The sequence below is a fragment of the Mirounga angustirostris genome, unplaced genomic scaffold, assembly GCF_029215605.1.
Source record: "Mirounga angustirostris isolate CCGP_5_RB_7025 unplaced genomic scaffold, mMirAng1.0.hap1 SCAF_8, whole genome shotgun sequence".
Classification (NCBI taxonomy): Eukaryota; Metazoa; Chordata; class Mammalia; order Carnivora; family Phocidae; genus Mirounga; species Mirounga angustirostris.
The window spans coordinates 73274937-73300594 of record NW_026991716.1 but is presented as its reverse complement, the minus strand read 5'-3'; the positions used below and the strand labels follow the sequence as shown (position 1 = coordinate 73300594).

The 25658-nt window shown below is 42.5% G+C and overlaps 1 long non-coding RNA gene across 1 annotated transcript in view; it reads left to right on the top strand.

Annotated features, from left to right (window-relative positions):
* Positions 1–18330, top strand: part of LOC123837909 (uncharacterized) — a 58124-nt gene extending 39794 nt beyond the window's left edge. Inside the window, exon 5 of the long non-coding RNA XR_010413429.1 lies at positions 17759–18330. This is a non-coding gene — a long non-coding RNA (uncharacterized LOC123837909). The remainder of the gene's footprint in view (positions 1–17758) is intronic.
* Positions 18331–25658: the final 7328 nt, after the last annotated feature.

Below are 25658 nucleotides of genomic sequence, written 5' to 3'. Positions count from 1 at the left end.
GTCTCACAGACAAAGAGAAAATCCTGAAAGCAGCTCGGGAGAAGAGATATGTAACCTACAATGGTAGAAACATTAGATTGGCAACAGACCTATCCACAGAGACCTGGCAGGCCAGAAAGGACTGGCAGGATATATTCAGAGCACTAAATGAGAAAAATATGCAGCCAAGAATACTCTATCCAGCTAGGCTGTCATTGAAAATTGAAGGAGAGATAAAAAGTTTCCAGGACAAAAAAAAACTAAAGGAATTTGCAAACACAAAACCAGCCCTACAGGAAATCTTGAAAGGGGTCCTCTAAGCAAAGAGAGACCCTAAAAGCAACATAGACCAGAAAGGAACACAGACAATATATGGTAACAGTCACCTTACAGGCAATACAATGGCACTAAATTCCTATCTTTCAATAGTTACCTTGAATGTAAATGGGCTAAATGCCCCAATCAAAAGACACAGGCTAACAGACTGGATTAAAAAACAAGATCCATCGATATGCTGTCTGCAAGAGACTCATTTTAGACCCAAAGACACCCCCAGATTGAAAGTGAGGGGGTGGAAAACCATTTACCATGCTAATGGACACCAAAAGAAAGCTGGGGTGGCAATCCTTATATCAGACAAATTAGATTTTAAACCAAAGACTGTAATAAGAGATGAGGAAGGACACTATATCATACTTAAAGGATCTATCCAACAAGAAGATCTAACAATTGTAAATATCTATGCCCCTAACATGGGAGCAGCCAATTATATAAGGCAATTAATAACAAAAGCAAAGAAACACATCAACAACAATACAATAATAGTGGGGGACTTTAACATCCCCCTCACTGAAATGGACAGATCATCTAAGCAAAAGATCAACAAGGAAATAAAGACTTTAAATGACACACTGGACCAAATGGACTTCACAGACATATTCAGAACATTCCACCCCAAAGCAACGGAATACACATTCTTCTCTACTGCCCATGGAACATTCTCCAGAATCGACCACATCCTAGGTCATAAATCAGGTCTCAACCGGTACCAAAAGATTGGGATCATTCCCTGCCTATTTTCAGACCACAATGCTTTGAAACTAGAACTCAATCCCAAGAGGAAAGTCGGAAAGAACTCAAATACATGGAGGCTAAAGAGCATCCTACTGAAGAATGAATGGGTCAACCAGGAAATTAAAGAAGAATTAAAAAAATACATGGAAACTAATGAAAATGAAAACACAACTGTTCAAAATCTTTGGGATGCAGCAAAGGCAGTCCTAAGAGGAAAGTATATAGCAATACAAGCCTTTCTCAAGAAACAAGAAAGGTCTCAAGTACACAACCTAACCCTACACCTAAAGGAGCTGGAGAAAGAACAGCAAATAAAGCCTAAACCCAGCAGGAGAAGAGAAATCATAAAGATCAGAGCAGAAATCAATGAAATAGAAACTAAAAGAACAGTAGAACAGATCAACGAAACTAGGAGCTGGTTCTTTGAAAGAATTAACAAGATTGATAAACCCCTGGCCAGACTTATCAAAAAGAGAAGAGAAATGACCCAAATCAACAAAATCATGAATGAAAGAGGAGAGATCACAACCAACACCAAAGAAATACAAACAATTATAAGAACATATTATGAGCAACTCTATGCCAGCAAATTAGATAACCTGGAAGAGATGGATGCATTCCTAGAGATGTATCAACTACCAAAACTGAACCAGGATGAAATAGAAAACCTGAACAGACCTATAACCACTAAGGAAATTGAAGCAGTCATCAAAAATCTCCCAAAAAACAAAAGCCCAGGGCCAGATGGCTTCCCAGGGGAATTCTACCAAACATTTCAAGAAGAATTAATACCTATTCTTCTGAAACTGTTCCAAAAAATTGAAACGGAAGGAAAACTTCCAAACTCATTTTATGAGGCCAGCATTACCTTGATCCCCAAACCAGACAAAGACCCCATCAAAAAGGAGAATTACAGACCAATATCCCTGATGAACATGGATGCAAAAATTCTCACCAAAATACTAGCCAATAGGATCCAACAGTACATTAAAAGGATTATTCACCATGACCAAGTGGGATTTATCCCTGGGCTGCAAGGTTGGTTCAACATCCGCAAATCAATCAATGTGATACAGTACATTAACAAAGGAAAGAACAAGAATCATATGATCCTCTCGATAGATGCCGAAAAAGCTTTTGACAAAGTACAGCATCCTTTCTTGATCAAAACTCTTCAGAGTATAGGGATAGAGGGTACATACCTCAATATCATAAAAGCCATCTATGAAAAACCTACAGCAAATATTATTCTCAATGGGGAAAAACTGAGAGCTTTCCCCCTAAGGTCAGGAACGCGGCAGGGATGTCCACTATCACCACTGCTATTCAACATAGTATTGGAAGTCCTAGCCACAGCAATCAGACAACAAAAAGAAATCAAAGGCATCCAAATTGGCAAAGAAGAAGTCAAACTCTCACTCTTTGCAGATGATATGATACTTTATGTGGAAAACCCAAAAGACTCCACCCCAAAACTGCTAGAACTCATACAGGAACTCAGTAAAGTGGCAGGATATAAAATCAATGCACAGAAGTCAGTGGCATTCCTATACACCAACAACAAGACAGAAGAAAGAGAAATTAAGGAGTCGATCCCATTTACAATTGCACCCAAAACCATAAGATACCTAGGAATAAATCTAACCAAAGAGACAAAGGATCTGTACTCAGAAAACTATAAAATACTCATGAAAGAAATTGAGGAAGACACAAAGAAATGGAAAAACGTTCCATGCTCATGGATTGGAAGAACAAATATTGTGAAGATGTCAATGCTACCTAGAGCAATCTACACATTCAATGCAATCCCCATCAAAATACCATCCACTTTTTTCAAAGAAATGGAACAAATAATCCTAAAATTTGTATGGAACCAGAAAAGACCCCGCATAGCCAGAGGAATATTGAAAAAGAAAAGCAAAGCCGGTGGCATCACAATTCCGGACTTCAAGCTCTATTACAAAGCTGTCATCATCAAGACAGCATGGTACTGGCACAAAAACAGACACATCGATCAATGGAACAGAATAGAGAGCCCAGAAATGGACCCTCAACTCTATGGTCAACTAATCTTCGACAAAGCGGGAAAGAATGTCCAATGGAACAAAGACAGTCTCTTCAACAAATGGTGTTGGGAAAATTGGATAGACACATGCAGAAGAATGAAACTGGACCACTTCCTTACACCACACACAAAAATAGACTCCAAATGGTTGAAAGACCTCAATGTGAGACAGGAGTCCATCAAAATCCTAAAGGAGAACACAGGCAACAACCTCTTTGACCTCAGCCGAAGCAACTTCTTCCTAGAAACATCGCCAAAGGCAAGGGAAGCAAGGGCAAAAATGAACTATTGGGACTTCATCAAGATAAGAAGCTTTTGCAAAGCAAAGGAAACAGTTAACAAAACCAAAAGACAACCGACAGAATGGGAGAAGATATTTGCAAATGACATATCAGATAAAGGGCTAGTATCCAAAATCTATAAAGAACTCATCAAACTCAACACCCAAAGAACAAAGAATCCAATTAAGAAATGGGCAGAAGACATGAACAGACATTTTTCCAAAGAAGACATCCAAATGGCCAACAGACACATGAAAAAGTGCTCAATATCGCTCGGCATCAGGGAAATCCAAATCAAAACCTCAATGAGATATCACCTCACACCAGTCAGAATGGCTAAAATGAACAAGTCAGGAAACGACAGATGTTGGCGGGGATGCGGAGAAAGGGGAACCCTCCTACACTGTTGGTGGGAATGCAAGCTGGTGCAGCCACTCTGGAAAACTGTATGGAGGTTCCTCAAAAAGTTGAAAATAGAGCTACCATATGATCCAGCAATTGCACTACTGGGTATTTACCCCAAAGATACAAAAGTAGGGATCCGAAGGGCTACGTGCACCCCGATGTTTATAGCAGCAATGTCCACAATAGCCAAACTGTGGAAAGAGCCAAGATGTCCATCGACAGATGAATGGATAAAGAAGATGTGGTATATATATACAATGGAATATTATGCAGCCATCAAAAGGAATGAGATCTTGCCATTTGCAACGACGTGGATGGAACTGGAGGGTATTATGTTGAGTGAAATAAGTCAAACAGAGAAAGACATGTATCATATGATCTCACTGATATGAGGAATTCTTAATCGCAGGAAACAAACTGAGTGTTGTTGGAGTGGGGGGTGGGGTGGGAGGGATGGGGGGACTGGGTGATAGACACTGGGGAGTGTATGTGCTCTGGTAAGCGCTGTGAATTGTGCAAGACTGTTGAATCTCAGATCTGTACCTCTGAAACAAATAATGCAATATATGTTAAGAAAAAAAAAAAAAAAGAAGAAGAAGAAGAAGGTAGCGGGAGGGGAAGAATGAAGCGGGGGAAATCGGAGGGGTAGACGAACCATGAGAGACGATGGACTCTGAAAAACAAACAGGGTTCTAGAGGGGAGGGGGGTGGGAGGATGGGTTAGCCTGGTGGTGGGTATTTAGGAGGGCACATTCTGCATGGAGCACTGGGTGTAGTGCACAAACAATGAATCATGGAACACTTCATCTAAAACTAATGTTGTAATGTAAAGGGATTAACATAAGAATAAAAAAATTAAAAAAAAAAAAAAAAAAAAAAAAAAAAAAAAAAAGAACCAAATAATTTGTGTTAAATGCATACATTCAAAGTGCTTGTAAAAACCACTTGCTGGAGAGAGAGAGAGATCTGGTGGTAGTCCAGGGACTGTGTTCTTTGAAATGGTACAGCCTTCTCTATTGGCCTTCTCCAAGTCGAGCATTTGCTGGATCCACCAAAGCTGTCCTTTTCAGGGCCTTGCAGTGTTTAAGGACACTGTTTGGATTTTCTTCAAAACAGACCCAGGAAAAAGGCCAGTGGGAAGAACCTGTGTTTCAGATGAAACCACAGAGATGCATTTAGGTGATTTTACCCCAAATTCCTGAGCCAGATGAATGCGCCAGAATCATCTCGGCAGGGGTGGGGTAGGGGTGGGGTGGGCGGGGGTGGGGGGAGTTGGACCTGGGGGAAAAACATACTATTTCTTTTGGAAATTCCTAGCACCTTGGTGGAGGTGAAATGAAATCTAACAAGCAATAAAACAATCTTGATGGAGAAAAAGCACCATGAGCATGACTTGAATTAGAATGTTTTGTTGGTGGTGGCTGGATTTTATGGAATATGTGCTTTTGCTTATGTTTTTGTTTTTATATTTTTCTCTTTAGTGGAAGGAGGAACAGTGTTCTTCTTTCTAAGCTAATATGACATTGGGGAGAAAATTTTGGTCCTTTGATTGGAACACTTGTAGCCTACCTTCATAGGAGTCAGAAAAGCTTGATTTGGGCCTTATACAAAGATTAGGATCATCTTATCTTTAAAGCACAATGTCACCGTTTTTGTCTATTTGATGATGACGGGAGTGAGTAGAGAATGGCGGATATGTGACTCTGACTATCCGTATAGATATATTGGCACTTCAGATCCCTCATCAGAAATCTGTCTTGTGTCATCATAACCCAGCATCTACCAAAGCACATCTGAATGCTGATACATGAGAAATGAAGTCATTGCTTTGTTTTCTGGTTTTTTATTTTTTGTGGGTTTTTTTGCTGTTAATATGTTAAGCATGAAGTTGTCCAGGATTTCTAAGCCCCAGCCCTGCACTGAGTTAGATGTGGTGTGGGAGATCCTGTCTCTAGTCACAATTCCACCTCTGACTTGTGTGGCAGGGATCTGTTTTCACATCTGTATAATGGGAATACTGATGTTTGCTGGCTCAGTTCACAACATATAGTTGTGTGTGTGTCAAATAGGTGTGAAATATGAAGTCCCATGTGAATATAAGGGACTTGTTAGGGAATTAATAACAATGTTATTACTGTATCAAAAGTGACAGCATGGGCTTGGGGGAAATGTGGGTGGAAGGAAGGGAGAGAGCTCAGACAGACTTACTCAGTATCACTAAACAAGCAGCAAGGAAGGCTTTGCAGGATGTCTGTTTCCTAAATTGCTGTGGAACCTCCTTTTTGCCCTTTAAGCCAGGGTGACTTCACTACAGGTATGCCCCAGAACTCTTTGAGGTGACTGCTTAGGCCTCTCTCCACTTGGAGTCAGCTTCTCTTTCTTTGGTCTTCTTCCTGCTGCCAGATTTGAGCTCTTGGCTCCTCACTCCTGCTCTGCTTCTGCCTCTGAACTTGGTGTTTGTGTTTGGTTGCCCTGAGGTTTGACTCTTCACTCTCTCTAGTTGAATTTAGCTTGGCTTATTCCTGGACGTTGCCAGAGCCCTCTTGGCTGACAAGCCATTGCCCCACCGTGAGTGGGAAACTGGGCAGTATGAGTGTCAAATGCTGGAACCAGCCTGCTTGTGGGCTAAGCCACTAAACATAAATTGGTCCTGTAGATCAATGTGACTATAAGCCTGGATTTTTCTGGGAATTTGTCCATTGTACCTATTCCCAATTCCCTTGTGAATCTATTCAACCTCAGCAGAGTTGTGTCCTCATATGGAGAACAGATGCCTGCGGCAGCCATCTGGTCTGAAGGTGTGGCTTGAAATGCTAGACAAAGGCAGGCAGGTTGTCCCTTAGAGACCAACATTTTACAGGTTTACCTGTGAATTTCATCTTAATTATGAGTGTCTGTATAGCTCTTCCCTAGTTCTTGGCTTCTGTTTTGTGGCCACTTGCATTGTTATTCCTTCTTCCTGCCTCTGCATTAAATTCTTTTTCAGATTTTATTTATTTATTGGAGAGAGAATGAGAGAGAGAGAGAGAGAGAGCACTAGAGGGGGGAGGATCAGAGGGAGAAGCAGACTCCCTGCTGAGCTGGGAGCCCAATGTGGGACTCGATCCTGGGACTCCAGGATCATGACCTGAGCCAAAGACAGTTGCTTAACCAACTGAGCCACCCAAGCGCCCTGCTAAATTCCTTTTCATTTCTATCCAATTCACCTGACATTTATTGAGCATGTCCTCTGTGCTAGGCCCTGTACAGAGATGGGTGATTCCTTGTAGTAGCTGGTGGGTGGTTAAGTATGTTCAGTGGGCATTTCCTTCCTTCCTTCTCTAAAATTGGCCCACCATTGTGTGTGAAAGATCTCTACATACAGCTGAGTCAGGATATGATAGGGGGTGGTGTTCACACCTCATTTTGGGAGAATTTGGGAGGGTACACTGCCATTTTGTGTGGTACCCATGGCTGGGTAGGGACACAGAGAAAGAAGAATGAAGATGGCAGTAGGAAGGGAGGGGAAAAGGACAGATGTCTCAGTTATGCAATACCTTACTATGTTTACTGTTTACCAAGTTCTCCCAAATATATTCTGGCACTTTATCAGCTATCCATGAAATGGTATCACTGGTCCCTTTTAACAGAAGAGGAAACTAAGGATTTTAAAGGGCTAAGTGGCTATACAAGGTCTTGTAATTAGATATTTGTTGACCCTTGCTCACTGCGCTCCAGCCACATTGGCCTCCTGGTTGTCCCAAACAAGCCTTGGATGCTCCTGCCTTAGTGCCTTTGTCCTTGCTATTCCTTCTGCCTGCAATGCTTTCCCCCATTTAACTACATGGTCTGCTCCCTTACTGCCTGACCACCTGCTTATAATTGCCATTTCCCCCTGACAGCTCTATCCCCTTTCCCAGCTTTACTTTTTCACAACACTTTTGACTATCTAGCACACCATATATATTTCACTTATTAATTTTGTTTGTCTGTCTCCCTCCACTAGTCTCCCTCTCTTCCTCCATGTAAGTGCCATGAAGGTTGGGATTTTTGTCTATTTTATTCATTGTTGTATCCCTACAGTGCTTATACCTATTCCTGGAATGGAAGAGATCCTCAATAAATAGTTGTTGAATGAATGAATAAAGTTAATGATCCAAGGGCCAAAGCCATTCCAGCTGACTTCAGGTCTTTTCTTCAGTGTGCATTTCACAAGGCAAGGTGGGTGGATTCTGAATTGGTGTTCAGCTTGATGCAGAAATAAGTTGGCATTACTGATGGAGGTAGGAACTTATCATCATGGAACTCCTTCAAAATAGGATGTATTTGGATGTTCATATAACTTGACATTCAGAGCTATAATAACTCATGCAGTGTCTTTCTGCAAAACAAAGGGGTTCAATGTCCTCTTGGTGGATATCGCCTCATATCAGGGCTTATGACATAGTGAGCACCTGTTCTTCCCTCTACATGCCTTCCTTGGGGCAAGGTACAATCTGCATAGCTGTACATGGAAGCCCTACTGTGATTCCAACAGGGAAAACAGCCATGTGCTGATATGGGTCTCAGGGTCTGTGGACTGTTGCATTGGGGGCGGGGGGAAGGAGGTCACCTGTTTCCCTCTTTACAATGTGTTCATTGGTCACCAGAGCTGCCAGGCATGTTTTGTGGGCAAGAAGGAGAGAAAGGAATGTATTATATAGAGAGGGGAAGATGCCAATCAAGTCTCCTGCCTCAGAGGTGCAGGGAGCCAGGCAACTATGAAGCAACATCTGGGAGGATGTGTGTGGTTACCTGAGAGGCTCTCCTGAGCGCCCTACCCCTCATCCCTGCTTTCTGTCCCAAAAGAAGTTAGGGAACCAGATTTATGAGTAAGAGCAGTGGATGCCGGGGGGCAGATGCAGTAATAATCTCATTATTAATCTGGGAAATCAAGGGTAAGTGCATAAAACCACATGCAATATGGTATGTGATTTTGGATCCTTGGCGGGGCACCTGTGAGCTTGGCTGTGCATCCAGGGCTGGGGATGTAGGGAGAATGTTTCCAGGGCCAGGGGTATTTGCTGTGGGGAAATGTGCAACTTCCTGTGTTCTCTGGCCACATCCTTTAATGAATTCTTTCTTCAAATGAAACTGACTGACTGGAAACATTGGGCAGACTATCCACCATGTTATCTTGCCTCCAGAGGATGGGTCTTATCCAGAGTTGCAGATTTAGGAGAAGATCAACCTGAAGCATTTGTCATTCTGGAAAGTTCCATGCTATTTTATCCATCTGGGCATTTGCTTACCAGGCTGGTCTGCCTGGGATGCCTTTTCCAACCTGATCTGTCCCAGTGAATGTATCTCTCACATTTCTTCTTACTTTAGTTATTGCTTTTGGGGAATCATTCTTGAAGCTTCAGTTCAATCTGCCCCTCATTTCTTTGTGTCCCTCACTGAACACAGTATGAGCCTCATAACTGCTCAGCTATAAGACAGGATGGAGCAGCTGGTACTGTCTTCTGAGACCATATACTTAATGGACAGAAATGTTTAAAATAACATGCTCAATTTCATAAATCCCAAATTCTCTTCTGACATTCCTGCCAACTTAGACTGTTCTCCAAATGACTCGAGGGGTAAAAAGAATTTCATGATATCTATAGGCCATGATTGGGAACCATCGTTTGGTATGCAATGGCCTCCTTAGGATTGTCAGCTTAGAGGGATGAACAGGGAATTGATTTCATACAGTCATCCTCCTGGCAACTTTAAGGAGGGATAGTTACCCAGCTGTGGGAATCAGAGTTTGAAAACTACTGGGTCAATACTGTATATGAATACAATGACATTGAAGGGTATGAACAAATCCACCATCAGGCTCCCAAAAAGTTGAGGGAGACTGACTCTGACTTCTTTGCCTTTGGCTAGACATTATGGCTGCATCTTGGTGGTGTTGGTTGGTAGGCAACATGGAATTCTTGAGTAGCAAGTAGGGAAAGCCTCTTTTTTTTTTTTTTTAAGATTTTATTATTTATTTGGCAGGGAGATAGAGAGAGAACACAAGTAGGCAGAGCGTCAGGCAGAGGGAGAGGGAGAAGCAGGCTCCCCGCTGAGCAGGGAGCCTGATGCGGGACTCCATCCCAGGACCCTGGGATCATGACCTGAGTCGAAGGCAGACACTTAATCGACTGAGCCACCCAGGCACCCGGGAAAGCCTCTTAACAATGTTTTATTACACTTGTTTATTTACATGTCCATCTTTTCTTTCCATCCCTTATTAATCTCCAGGTGAGATTTTTACCCTGAATGCCCTAAGGTACCCATTGTATGTGATGAATTAACTTCCTTCCTATGCATCTATGGTACTAGTTATATCTTGTCTTGGGAAAATTGAGAAAATAGCCACTCAGATTGTTTTCTGTAGGGCACCAGCAGGACCCTGGTTATGTAAGATAGGCCATCAACTGCTTGAGGATTATGTCTCCCTCTTTCTTATTACCAGGCACCAAGAACAATGCCTGGCAAGGAGTAAACATTCAATGAGTGTTAATTAAATGAATGAATAAGTGAATGAGTGAACATGAAATATCCACTCTAACTATGCCGATCTGGCTCTTTCCTCCTCTTTGTAAAGAACAATCTCTGCTCATGCCATTCTCATTTGTGGACTGTCCTTCCATTTTCTTTCCAGAGCTCTTGAGAGACTGAAAAATACAATCGCTAGACCATATATAAAAATAGAACTCTGACTCACAATCTGTAGCAGCCAGTCCAGGAAGCTAACCTACGACCCACAACTCAGGCTTGTAAGAGCTCAGACCACTGTCTTCAGCAACCAGTCTAGGAAGCGAAACAGTAATACCTTGTGAAGAGTGGGCCGCAAATCTAGGACTTGATTAATAATTTCCCCAATTTTGCCCCCACTTCCAACTTAGGAACTATTGGAGAAAGTTTTAACCAATCATCCAGGATGTGCCACTTTTAGTTAGCTCACCTACAGCTTCCCCATGCCAACTGCTTCTAGTCAGGGCCCCGAGCCTTCTCTTTTCTTCATTGGATAGCTTTCCCATTCCTCTGCCCACTTCCGAGTCTCTGACAAATGCAAGAGATGGTGGTGGACTCCCTAGCTATAGCAAGCTTGGAATAAAAAGCCTTTGCTTGCTCCCATTTGGATAATCTTCATTTATTTCCATTTTTTCTCAAGTACAAGTTCCTGCATGAAGTTTTCCCAATCCCACAATGATATAGTTACTTCTTTTGATATTGATCTTTCTGGTGTTTGTGGGTCTTATCTGCACAACAAAGCACCGAGCCTTTCAAGGGAAGGTACTGAAATATCTTCTCTAAACTCTTCTCAAAGACCCGCACAGTCCTGTGCACTTAGTTGACACTTACTAATATGTAGTTGATGGATTTATTTTATTTCCATGGAAGCTGATAGTTTCCATGGCAGAATTAAGCTAGATGTTCACCAATTCATTGCCTTTTCCTGAGCATACAAGAAAACTGTATTTCCCAGCCTGTTTGAAGCTAGGTTGGGAACATTGGACTGGGTTCTTGTCAATGAGAACATGAGCAAAGATAGTATGTCACTTCTGATCTGGAGCAGGGAAGAGAGGGTGGGCTTTCTCTATTCTCTCTCTATCCCCTGTGACTAGAAGCAAAGAACTCCAAGATGGTGTAGTTGCAAGATGGAAAGCCCCTGGGCTGCTTGGAGAAAGCCTCACAGGGTTGTTGACTGACCAGCCTCTGACAGTGCAATGAGCAAGAAGTAAACCTTGGGTAAGCCATTGAGATCTAGCCTCCCACCAATCTAAAACTTTGACTAATAATAGAGTTTCTTCCCTTCACAGATCACCATGGTGGTCTGTCACTTGTGCCCTGCACCCTCCACTAAAACTTTCACCAAAGTAAACAATTTAACAATATTTTTACCATTGCAAAATGTGTATTTGGTGTGCTTGCTTCAAATACACGGTATTCCCGGCTGGCTTCATGTGTGTCTGCACAGGGCTCTGTGCTTAGAAGGGCCCCACACTTGGTTTAATGCTCTGATGTTGCTGTCTTAAAATTCGTAATAATTTTTGAACAAAAGATCCAACATTTTCTTTTTTTCCCCATATGCTGTGCCTTTTATTTCCATGACTTATTCATTGCATAACAGAAGCCTGTTATCTCTCGCTCCTCCTTAACCATTTTTCCCCCAAAGCACTCCACATTTTCATTTTGCATTGGGTCTCACAAATTATGTGGCAAGTTCTGACTGGTGACATGAGAATGGGATTAGGAGTGAGTATCGGCTGTGATGAAGGTGGGATAGGTTGCTCTTTCAATAAATAACGAGATGCACCATTTAATCCTAGGGCTTAATGAACTTGAGAATAAAATATCCATGTTAAAACTTTTCCATGCCCTCCATCGCATAAAAGTCATCCTAACCTCAGAAAATCATGACCCAGAAGAAACAAAGGAAATTGTACTGTTTCTTTTTTCTCCTTCAAGGGGCTGGTCCTTATCACCATGGGAGGCATCTCTTCTGGAAGGCCCATGAGCATGGGAAAAACTGACCAACATATTTTCTAAATTTACTTTTCCTGTTAACATTTGCCCATAGTTATCTTAAATCCTTCCTTAAGTGAAGTAAGGTATTAAAACGTGAATATGGTATGCGTTGTAGGTTGAATTGTGACCTCCAACCTCCACAAAAAGGTTATGTTGGAGTCCTAACCCCAAGTACTCCAGAATGTGACCTTATCTGGAGACAGGGTCTTTATAGAGGTAAACAACGTCATTTTAGTGACAACATCATTACAGTGGCTCTTATCCAATGTGACTGATGTCGTTTTAAAAAGGGGAAATTTGGACACAGAGATAGGCATGCATAGAGAGAAGATGACATGAAGAGACATAGAGAGAAGATAGCTATCTACTAGCCAAGGAGAAGGGCCTGGAACAGATCCTTCCCTCATAGTCTAGAAAAGGAACCAACTTTACTGATACCTTGAATTTGGTCTTACAGCCTCATGAACTGCAAGACAATAAATTTCTGTTGTTCAAACCACCTGTCTGTGGCACTTTGTTATACCGGCCCTAGCAAACTAATACAGTATATGTATGTCAAAATAATAACATGCTAATAATTTTATTATTGCATATTTATCCAAGTTATCCAAGATGGGTAATCTAAAGAAATCTAACTAACTCTATAGGGTACAAATGAAAATGAATTTCATTGTTTATAATCAGACTCTATATAAAGAAAGATATTTGGATCAATGCCATGAAACACACTTACCTTCAAATGCCTGAATTATGCCATGAAGCAATGATAGTATTTTTACCTGTATACTTTTGTGAATGCTTTTGGGCATTTATTTCATGACTAAAATTTGTGAGTTGGGCTGTTCCCCCAGAGTCTCGAGATGAATTTGGATGATACATCTTCCTTGAACTCTTCATTTTCTTCTTTCAGTTTGGGTCTGTATTTGCAAAATAATTTTGGCGTTCATCAAATTGGAAAGATTAATTTGGTTTGGTTTCAGTTCAGACTTGATTCTCAAGTCTTGTGAAAGTTGATGCAATAGCTCTGAGACAATTGTTGCTATCTCATCATACCTGGGCACTGCTTCTCACACCTCTTTGGTCAGTTGGTCTGCACACTGACTGAAGACTATTTATGGAGACAGAAGGGAAGGAGGAACTTCAGAAATAGTGGTCATCTTGAAAGAGGAAGAAAATTTCTAGTTATAAAGTTATCCAACAGCTATAGCAAAATCAATCCAAGCAAAACTCTAGTTACTGGCGAAACAAACTTCGTTGGGTTGGGAATGTTTGACTCTGGGGTGGGTGATAAATTCAGAAGCTGAGATTTTGGATGGTGTGCTGTTTAGTTTTGCTTTAAAGACCTAGATGTAGAGCCAGATGAGCAATTCTAGGCACTTAAGAATTTGGAAACCTCATTTTCTACTGGCATCAAATAAGAAGTGAAATCTCAATTGAGATGATGGGGTCCAAACTAAATTCAAATGTGAGAAGTCTATAAATCACAATGCCAAGACTTGGAACACAGGGATGCTGGCCATAGGCTGTGGTTAGAGACTTCAAGCCAATGTCAGGGCTTGGCCACAAGACAGGAGGTAAGATAGGAAACCAAACAGGGGTGCAGGCATTCCTACTGGAGGTGCAGTCGGGTCTGTCAGCCAGGAGTGGGACAGCAAAGAGTGCCAGGCCAGCATGTGGACAGGATTTTGGTCAAGCAGAAACAGAGGTGGAATCAGTGCTTTGGGAAACCAGAAGCGGTTTCTGTTCCAACAATGCACAGGCATGTCCCTCGTCTGTGACACAGCAGTCCAAGGAGATGGTGAGTGGGCAAAGGCAGCTGGAGGAGGCAAGAGTGGGCTGTCCTTGGCCTGGAGGACTGTGAACAAGTAGGAGATCAGGGAACCCCAAAATATTCTTTTCTGAATCATGCCACAGTTAGGGCTTTCTAGGTCACCTGCCATTTAACATGGACCTATATGGATTATGGAACTAATATCATAATTATATACTATAATATATATTTTACATATACAGTATGTAGTAATCCTATGTGGTTTGTTGGAACTAAACCAGATAAAGGCAAAATCTCACTTTGCTATTTTGAAATACTTATTCATTGTGGGAAAGAGAGCCAAGGGGCCTTTCATTCAACAAAAAATTATTAAATGTCTGCTATGAACCCAACACTGTACAAGGCCGAGTGCCTACCACGATGAAAGAGATTCATCCTCTCACTTCAAAGAGCTCACAGACCAGAAAGGCAGATAGAAGACAGTAATCACAGTGCAGCTAGATGTGCAAACTAGAGCTGTGTGCACAGTTGTAGCTCAAGAGTATAAGAGGGGCTGAAGGACAGCAATCTCATTGTGAGGTGGTGTGGCTAAGGGAAGACTTGTCTTGAAGCCTGTGTTTGCATACAAGCATGTTAGATCTTTCTCAGGTTGTACACTGTTTGGGGTGGTAGAAAGATAGGGTTTGGTACCACCAGAGCTGGGCCTACGGTAAGACCTGGGAGGAACTTACCTTGCCTTGACTGCACCAAAAAAAAGTCAGTTATCAAGCTAAATAATATTTTAATGTAATATTTTTTTAAAAGTTTTTATTATTTTTTTATTAACACATAATGTGTTATTTGTTTCAGGGGTACAGATCTGTGATTCATCAGTCTTATACAATTCACAGCACTCACCATAGCACATACCCCCCGCCTTTGTCCATCACCCAGCCACCCCATCCCTCCCACCCCCGTCCAGTCCAGCAACCCTCAGTTTGTTTCCTGAGATTAAGTCTTTTATGGTTTGTCTCCCTCTCTGTTTATATCTTGTTTCATTTTTCCCTCCCTTCCCCTATGATCCTCTGTCTTGTTTCTCAAATTCCTCATATCAGTGAGATCATATGATAATTGTCTTTCTCTGATTGACTTATTTTGCTTAGCATAATACCCTCAAGTTCCATCCATGTCATTGCAAATGGCAAGATACCATTTTTTGATGGCTGCATAATATTCCATTGTGTATATATACACTGCATCTTCTTTGTCCATTCATCTGTCGATGGACTTCTGGGCTCTTTCCATAGTTTTATTGTAGACATTGCTGTTATAAACATTGGGGTGCACATGCTCCTTCGGATCACTACATTTGTATCTTTGGGGTAAATACCCAGTAGTGCAATTGTTGGGTTGTAGGGTAGCTCTATTTTCAACCTTTTGAGGAACTTCCATACTGTCTTCCAGAGTGGCTGCACCAGCTTGCATTCCCACTAACAGTGTAAGAGGGTTCCCCTTTCTCTGCATCCCCGCCAACATCTGTCGTTTCCTGACTTGTTCATTTTAGCTATTCTGACTGGTGTGAGGTGGTATCTCATTGAGATGTTGATTGGATTTCCCTGATGCCGAGTGATGTGGAGCACTTTTTCATGTTTCTGTTGACCATTTGTATGTCTTCTTTGGAGAAATGTCTGTTCATGTCTTCTGCTCATTTCTTGTTTGGATTATTTGTTCTTTGGGTGTTGAGTTTGATGAGTTCTTTACAGATTTTAGATACTAGCCCTTTATCTGATATGTCATTTGCAAATATCTTCTCCCATTCTGTTGGTTGTCTGTTGGTTTTTTTGACAGTTTCCTTTGCTGTGCAAAAGCTTTTTATTTTGATGAAGTCCCAATAGTTCATTTTTGCCCTTGCTTCCCTTGCCTCTGGTGATGATTCTAGGAAGAAGTTGCTGTGGCTGAGGTCGAAGAGGTTTCTGCCTGTGTTCTCCTCAAGGATTTTGATGGATTCCTGTCTCACTTAATGCAATATTTTTGAAAATAAAAATTAATGCCAAAAAAAATCCATGATGATCAGACTGGATCAGTGCTAAGCTGCCTCGGAACCAGAGGCAAAAGGAAAAGTCAGTGATACTGATCCTATCTTTGTCTAAAATTGTGATATTTTGTTCATCATGAATTTTTTGTATGTATTTTGATTATTAAAGACATGGCATTAAAATATTATTTAACTTCATTATGCTAGGTGAAGTAAGCCAGTCACAAAAAGACAAATATTGTATAATTCCATTGGTGGCAGGTATCTAGATGAGGTAAATTCCTAGAGACAGAAAGTAAAATAGTGGTTACCAGGGCTGGAAGGAGGAGAAATGGGGAGTTATTGTTTAGTGAGTACAGAGATTCTGTTTGCGAAGATAAAAAATTCTGGAAATGAATAGAGGTGATGATTGCACAACATTGTGAATGCACTTAATGCCATGGAATTGTACACTTAAAAATGGTCAAAATAGCAAATTTTATGTTATGTACATTTTCCCACAATAAAAGTCTCATTGATCTTGCTTCCTGAAGTTTTGACACCCCCTTACCTTTGCCCCATTCCCACCATCCTAATCCCCACCCTGGCACCAGCGCCTGATGCACGAGGTCTAGAGGCAGCACAAAGAAAAGAAAGATGCTGTGGGGGAGAGAGGAGGACCTGGCAGAGGAGATGTTACCTGAGCTGAAGCTTAAAGGAGGAGGAGGAGATGGGAGGACATTCCCAGTAGGAGGACAAACACACTGGACAGCACAGTAGTGTGATAGATAGAGTGTTGCCCCCCAGGAAGAAAGGCTCATTGCTCTGCCTGAAATGCTCCTCCCTTCCCTTCTGCCCCAATGCTCAGGAACATTCATTTGTCCTCTTGGTCTCAGTTTTAGTGTCACTTACACAGGGAAACTCTCTCTACCCCCCTAGATGATATATGCCCCCATGGTGCTGTGTGCCTTTCCTTCATGTCCTTTGTCACAGTTTGTAATACGTTCATTTTGGGGATTCTTTGTATGTTGCCTATTTTCTTTCCCACACAGCGAGCTCCATGAAGGGCAGATTTTGTTTTTTTGTTTACCATGGTATCTCTGATGCCTACAGCTTTGCCAGGACAATGTAAGTGCTCACTAAATATTTGTTGAGTACAATATTTTTGTTGAATAATGAATGACTGCATTGATACCTTGCTATATCCAGCCATCCAAAAGGGTCTCTTGGTTTTCTAAATCCATAGGGATTCCTTTGGCAGTAAGTGGTTGGGGTGTTTGGGCTTGGAAGCTGCTTTCAGATCAGGATTGATCATCTGCAATGTGTCTGATGATCAGGGCTCTCTTACTGCTGCGGAAGCTCATAGTTGGTCTCCAGAGTAGCAAGCTGAATGGCATGGAACCAGGTTCTGTCATCTTAACTGGGCTGTCCTTGTCCTACTGTCATTCCTGAGGGACCACCTCAAAGATCGCCAGGGGTGCTGGTCAGTTGCCTGGAGTGGGAGTATTACATAGAGTGGGACAGGTTGAACCCCCTCATAGTTTTGTCATACACCATTAGTAATAGGGAACATTGCCACTGAGATGTCATCAGGTCTAATGTGGCTGGCCGTATTAAATGCTAGAAATAATAATGGAAGAAATGTGAACCTGTCTTTGCTGCAGTGTGCGTTGCTGAGGAAATGAAGAACATCGCATTCAAAACCTCATTTCCTCTCTTAACTACAAGGGATTTAGCATCAAAGGACTTCATACCCAGACTTCTACCTTTGTAAAAACTCAGCCTGCAAAGAAAACCAGCAGGAGGCGCTGCTACCCTTTCTAAGAATCCTTTGTCTTGCGCTGTAAGACAGTGACATCTGGATTATGAACCAAAGATGATCAAGTCTGATATTTATGACACTCCAGTTACAAACCTGAAAAAAGAAAGGTTTATGGTGGTGTAATTTATATGCTTTCTTTAAAAGTCACATGAACCGAGTTTGTGTAAGCAATCTGTTTGCCATGTAAAAATATCCTCATTTAGTCTGGCAAAATCACCTTGTGGAAAAAAAGGATGACCCAAGCTTTGGAAACATTGATTTAACGTGATCCAAATTCACAGGTCAGTTTAAGGTCATCTGAGCTATAAGGGGTCGTAGGAACTTGGATGTGATTTCTCAGTGTGGAAACAAGGGAGGTGGAAAGGTGATTTTGATAAATGAAGGCAGGAGGAGCTTTTCATAGTTCTTACACTAAATATCAAAATCTGATTGAGCTTGAGGCCTTCAGAGCGCGTACAACAAGCAGGAAGGTAAAGGGAAGCGAGTGGCCTTGTCTGCAGAGGTGCAGCTGGTGTCTCTAACTCCCTGGGGTATGGCCCTGGTGTGAGGGGCCTGGGTTTCTGAAAATCTGTGCCGCCTGAGAAGAGATTGACCCTGAAAGCCTCTGCATTTCCAGCTGGGTTTTGGGTTTCTCTCAGGGGCATGTCATTGTAGACTGGAATGGATGGTCGCATCAGTAACCCCAGGCCTCCTCTCCTCTCTCGCTGAAATTGAGGCAGATGATCAAACAGGATCAGCCTCTGGCAGTGGGGGGACGGCCCTTCACCCGTCTCCAGGGCGGTCTGTCTGCCGAGGGCTGGCAGGATGTGGCCATGGCCCCATTCTCCTTCCATGATCCTGGCGCTTTCGTGGATGCTGCTGATAACCCCCAGGTGTTTCTCTCAGGCCCAACAGAGGGGTGAACTGAACGCACTGAGCGGGGAAATGGAGGAAAGGCGTTTCAGGAGGCGCTCTGAGGCCAAATGATAGGAGCAGCAAGGAAACCAGACATTCCCCTCAAGCTTGTTGAGTGTTCCTCATTCACGTTTCTGGCCACAGACATTTCCTGGGAAGCATCACTATTAGTACCTATTTTTTTTAGTCCTGGGGCTATTCCTAGCACTTCCAGTTCTTTCATATTAATGAGGAAGAAAAGTTTACTTCCCTGCTGCTTCCAGCCAGCAGAGTGGGAATTCTGGTCGAAGTTGCAGAGCTTGAGGCTTGATTGGGAGTTTGATTTGGGGAAGCTAAATAATTATCAATCCACTGTTGAAAAGGGGGGGAGGGGCGAATATTTCATGTCATATGTCACATGCAGCTTCCCTAATAGAAGATCTATGAATGTTTTTTTCCTCGTGAAGAATAAAACACTCAAAGGCTCTGGAGTGTTTAGGAATTTGCCTCCCCTCACGCTGGCCTCTCAGAAGCTGAGGGCTGCCAGTGGCCATGTGGGGGAGGGTGGGAGGCCCTGGCTGCCTGAGACCCCACCTGTGCCTTAGCCCCCACGGAGATTAGAACAAGACTGCTGGCTCGGGGACCAGAGCTGGGTGACGCGGTGCACATAAGCGCTGGCAGATGTCGGAATGTTTAGAAGCAAGGGGGCTGGGCCTATTTGCTGGGGTGGGATTGATTAATGGAGGTGGGGCCAATGCAAATTCAACAAGCCAAGGAGACTGCTGGCAGGAGAACGGGTGTTTGAACACTTTTTGTAAAGACTTCATGGAGGTCTTTAAAAACAGGGTAAGTCCCCATGTGTCTAGAGGTTTAGTGGGAGGTCTTCCCATAAGCTTGGGTGTGGATTCGATGAACCCTCAAAGTCTTCTTAATGTTCTGATTCTGTGGTCAAGTTTAGACAGACACATGTGGCCACAAAAGAAATAAAGTAGGAATCCAATGGAAAGTTTTATGTTCTGTATCTTTAGTCCCTATTTCCAAACGGAAGCGAATCTATTATATGCTGCAAGACTGATCCTGTCCTGTCTCTCTGTTTCAAAAGCTCAATAGAATTGATTCTATTCATCTTGACCTTAGCATTCTGCTTTAATGTAGAAACATTTATTCCAAATCCTTCTTAAAAAACCCAAAGCAACGGGCCTAAGAAAATGTACTCTCCTAGGATATTACAGATGTACCTATTTGAAGTCATTCATTTAAACCTCTCATTCCCAATTCCATCAACATAATTTGGTTTTTCAGTTAACATTTACAATTTGTCCCAAAAGAAATAACCACCATCCCAAACAAACCAAAACTCCAACAAGTGTCTTACAGACACTGTCTTTTTCTTTGTTGGTGCTTTTTGCTTGAAACAAGAGGATCTTGTGCTGTGATAAAATGTTTGGAATACCTAAGGAGGGCCTCCTTTTGAAGGTTTATGCACCGCAGTCTCTCTCAAGCTTTGAATTTACTCAGAGAAGAAAGGTGAACTGCATTTGTTCCAAGTAAAATATACATCTGTATTATTCACCATTGCACCCCTATTCCATTATAAACAAACACTGACCTTGTTCTTGTGATGTGAAGCCAGAGGGGGTGTGAAATATAGCAAGGAGAACAGTCTGATGCAGAAATATGAACGTTCCAAGCAACAGAAACACAATATTTAAAAGGAGTAGGGAAGGTCCCAAGTTGGTCTTTCTAATTCTTATTCTGCTGCTGACCTTGGGGAAAGTAATGCAATAGTTATCAGTCACTTTGGGAAAATTGCCTGTTATTTCAGATTTCCAGTTGGATTTTCTTTTCCTTAGGATCCATTTCTTGGAAGTCCTTCTCTTTCTTTCTTTTGGCCTTAAGAACTTCTTTTGAGAATTTTTTTTTTGGGTGAACTCTTGACCTGCATTCTAGAAACCAGTTTCCACTTGGATGCCGAGCAAATTCCCTCCTTTCAGTGGGGCTGGGAGCTACTCCCCTATTTGTGATTTTTCTTAGTATGACATCCTAGGAAAGGCTTTTGAAAGGTGGAGGTACTTGGCAAACATTTATATTAGAAAAAAGAAAAGGAATACAGATTGGGAGAAGATGCTCAAGATGTGGGATTTTAATGTCAAATGGAAACCACACTCAGTGTTCGCTGTTTTCTCTTGTAAAGTAGGGATAAGGGGAGGATTAAATGAGATAATATGGTTATTTCGGCTACAGTGTAATATATGTCTTCCTAAAAATCGAGGCATTATAGAATTTCATGCAGTAAAAATGACAGGGCTTATGGGAAAAATAGAATTGGGTAGAACATTCAACACCTGTATAGTCTAGTAAGGAATACCCTTCCAAAAACCCAATAAAAGTTTTAAACATTTTAAATCCCTAATAATTTTTTTTTTTTTTAAACTAGGGTATACAGAGCACTTCCCCTTACAGAAAGCATGAAGTTTGCTTGGTGGCAGCATACCGTGAAGTGTGGGGGTGTCTGAGTTCCGGAGGAAGAGAGGGAAGGAAGGAAACAGGACATGAGGTTGTGACACCAAAGTGCTTTGTCCCATTTTCCTTCTGCATTAACCTAAAACAGAAATCCAGTATTTGTGGTTTTGCCATGTCCTCCTTCCTTTACGCAGCTTCCCATAAGCCTGTTAAGCGGGATGGGAAGCCGTGATGGGTGGCCGCTCTGCCTGACCTTGCCGTCAATCCCGGCAGGTGCCTGTCAGCCCAATTCCAGTGGGCAACAGTTGTGGCGTTTTCAGCTCTGGTGGGCAGCCACCTGACCTCATCGTCAGTTCTGCTCTGGCAGCCCCAGCACCATTCCTGGCAGCCTTCTCAGGCTTGTTCCAGAGACTCCACAGCCCCCACGGTTCCCCCTGCTGAACAGCTTTCTCTGATGTTTGCCGCATCGTCCCTGTGGTGCACAAGGCCCATTTCCTTAGCCTCTTGCTCTTGTGATGTCCCAAGTCCTCTTGTTTCTTTTTATGCTTTATCATTTTAAGCTGTTCCTCAAGATCCAGGGCTTTCCCTTTTCACATGCTACTTGGATTCCTCTACTCAGGATGCTTATTTGTGTTTGGGATGTTGCAGGAAATACTTTTGGCCAGACAACTACATGAATTTGGGAGGAACTATAGACGTTCGTAGGGCAAATCATGTAGGTCAAGTGGGGAAACAGATGAGGGGGCTATGTTTATGGTTCCCCCATGGTCACTGCATGCAACTGTTTGGCGTTTTTGAATTTACTTGGTGTTTCTAGGTGATATCATTAATAGTCATCTTGTGAAAAATTATATAGCTACCACCATTTTGTGTCTTAGGGCCTGTAACCCCTCTTTATCCACCTTGTATGAATCAATACGCACATAGCAAACAAGTGTTGTAGCTGAAAGAGTGTGCATGAAACATGCGTACAGCCATCTCAGACATAGAATATAGTAAGCTCTCAATAGTTGTCGGCTAACGATATGCAAATGGACCTTTTTGACTGGCTAGCTGGCTCAGACACTTCCAGGAGTACGGTTGAGATGTGTGCATGGTGAGATTTTCCATTGCATAATTAGTGAAGACAATTGGACGAACCCCCGTGGAATAAAGTGTGAGGCAGCGCATGCACGCCTTAGCTTTGCCACATCGCGGCAGTATGACGGCCAGAAAAACCTCCTCCACACCTTTGACTCTCTCTCTCCTCTCACATCTGAAAGATGGAGCCATTAAAACCTGCCTTTCCTCTGTACCTGCTGCAGGAATTCCTACCTCTGAATTCTACATGGGAGAGTGAACGAGAAGGCTCTCTGAAAGCGGTGAAGCACTATGGCAATGTGCCGTCTTCATTCAGCCACTGAGCTGAGAGACCACAATGCGGGCTGGTGAAAATTGTTTGCAGGTCTAAAAAGGGCATTTTTCTCCTCACAGGAGCATCCTTTTTTGCTTTCTCATCCCTCCCTCATGGGATAGCTGGCCACAGGCCCTCCATAATTTGATAGATGTTCCAGAAGTTTCTATGGGTATGCCCGTGTTTCCTTTTTGCTTTGCATCAGGCATACCTAGGTTCTTCTTCAAGCCAAATCAGGGTAGGGATAGAGGAACCCTAAAACTGTGCCCCTCATCCCCAAATCTCTTCCCTTGGAGGCTTTGGATAATGCCTGCAATTCTTCCATGAGGTTTGTTTCTTAATTTGGGCAGTGAACAATGAAACAGAGGTGGTGCCAAGGTGGTCATAAAGGGAGTGTAGTGTCTACACTGTTGTCCGGAACACTCACATTTTATACTCACTCGGAGTGAGTATAAAATTCGGCTATCCCAAGGCCATCATGCTGTGAGGAAGCCCAAGCCTCAGAGAGAGGCCATGTGAGGTGCTCTTGTTGACAGTCCCAGCTGAGTTCTGCTAGCGTCAGTGTGAAAGACCTTCCAGATGGTTCCTATCCTCAGTGATTGAGTCATCTTCAGTGTCTGAGTCTTCTCAAGTGAGGCCAAAAGATAAACATCCCTGCTGTGCCCTGTTTGATTTCCTGTCATAAACAAATGGTTGCCTTACCCCCACTGATTTTGGGGTGGTTTGTTACTGAGTAATATTTTTTTTTTTCTTTTAAAGATTTTATTTATTTATTTGAGACAGAGAGAATGAGAGACAGAGAGCATGAGAGGGAGGAGGGTCAGAGGGAGAAGCAGACTCCCTGCCGAGCAGGGAGCCCGATGCGGGACTCGATCCAGGGACTCCAGGATCATGACCTGAGCCGAAGGCAGTCGCTTAACCAACTGAGCCACCCAGGCGCCCTGTTACTGAGTAATATTAACCAAAATTGTAGACAGCCATAAATGTCCACCTCAGTAAAGTTCTGCCCCATCTTCTTTTTTTTTTTAAAGATTTTATTTATTTATTTGAGAGACAGAGAATGAGAGACAGAGAGCATGAGAGGGAGGAGGGTCAGAGGGAGAAGCAGACTCCCCGCCGAGCAGGGAGCCCGATGCGGGACTCGATCCCGGGACTCCAGGATCATGACCTGAGCCGAAGGCAGTCGCTTAACCGACTGAGCCACCCAGGCGCCCCAAGTTCTGCCCCATCTTCTAAGTGTGTTTAGCTCCACAGAACAGACGGATTTAAAGTTGTATATAAATGAAAAGAAATACAGCATCTTTAAAGTTATGAATATAACCTTATATGTAAATAAGAAATGTTAATTGAATCATGTTTTAAAGGACTAGTGCATTTACTCCTAAATATAGGTGCAGGCCCAACTCTGGGTTAGCTATATAAAAATAAGGATTCCAGAGCCCAACCTCAGACCATGCTCGGTCAGCCTCTCCAGGTGTGGGAATCAGCATGTCAATGTTCAGAATCTCTCCAGGCTACTCAGAGGCACAGCCCTGGCTGAGAAACATTGATTTAGACATTCTACATGAGCCATTAATATCAACAAGCAGTTGGTGTCAGGCTGGTAAATTATTGATGAAAATAGAAAATGTGAAAATGTGTGAATCTTAAGGGTTGATTAAAAGTTGAAGTTGGCCTTGTACTCAAGTCTTTCAAAGCATATTTCAGATATGTTAACAAATTGCCAATTCTGCATGGCTAGTTGAGGCAGGAAGGCAAAAGTGTGGCATAATTCCGATATGTTTGTTTTTCCAATGCACTCATTTTTCCTAACGAATTAAATTAGATTGGTATGTGTTGAAGGGTAGTGGACCCGCAATTACCATTATGAGGGAATTAGGAACCCCCAAAAGATTTTGAAAATAGCATGTTTTGAAATTAAATTGACACAAAACGTTAACATACCATTTGGAATCCTTCTGAAGTCCTTTGGCACACCCAAACACACACAGTGTTACTGCTTGGGGTTGCCCTCCAAGATCCCTCATAGCTCCATCTTGAGTGTTTTCTCTCCGTTTGGCAAGTGTTTTCTCTCCATTTCTCTCCAGTCACATGGAGGCCATTCACAAACCACACGTGGTCCTCGTTAGCACTTCATTGCTCTGCATCCCGAAGTCTAATACCTGGGTGATTAATTGGATGCTATCAGCAGTAGACTTACTGAGAAGGCAAGACCACTAAATGAAGGCTGAAAGTGCCATGGCGTCGCATAAAGGCTCTGTTTAGGATACTTGTATTTTATGATGACTAGAGTTGAATGGGTGGATTTTCCCCAGAGTAGTAGGTGCCTGTTTAACGATTCCCTCTGCTTAATGTAATTGGAAAACACCTTCTCCACTTAAAAATTCATATTTTGAGGATCTTTTAGAGCCCATGGCAAAGAAAAGTAGATGTTGACTTTATGTTCTTTGAGTGGTGAACAGGGAGCTGAAAAAAAGTGGTGCAAACTCCCATTTTTGCCAACTTCAATGATTTGACAGTTGGTGTAGTTTATGAAAAATAAGAAGTTTGGGGTCTGGGAAATTCTAAGAACTTTATGGAGAGAGACTGGTATAAAAAGGGAAATTTGATTTTCCAGTTCACGGAGGGCAAAGTGTTTACGCTGCCGTGTTCTGGAGAAGCTTGAGATATGTCTAACAACATTAGTAAGTAGTCGTGGATTACATTTGAGCAGGCGTGTATGATTTAGCAGCCAAACAAAAGGCAGTATCCTTTGGATATATGCAAAACAACAGCAGGCCAGTTTGGGGATGTAGTAAACATAAGCCACCGCACTGGGAAATACATGTGGATACCATCTTAGCTGTGTGTGTGAGGGAAGGTTCTAGATCTTTGAGGGTATATGTGCTATTGGCTCCAGTGGGAGATGAGCTGGGCCTGGGACGGGCCAAAGTCTTGCAGGGTTAGATCTTGAGATGCACCTGCCATGAAAACAAAAGGGGTCTAAATCTTGCATTTCCAATGGGGGCAGTAT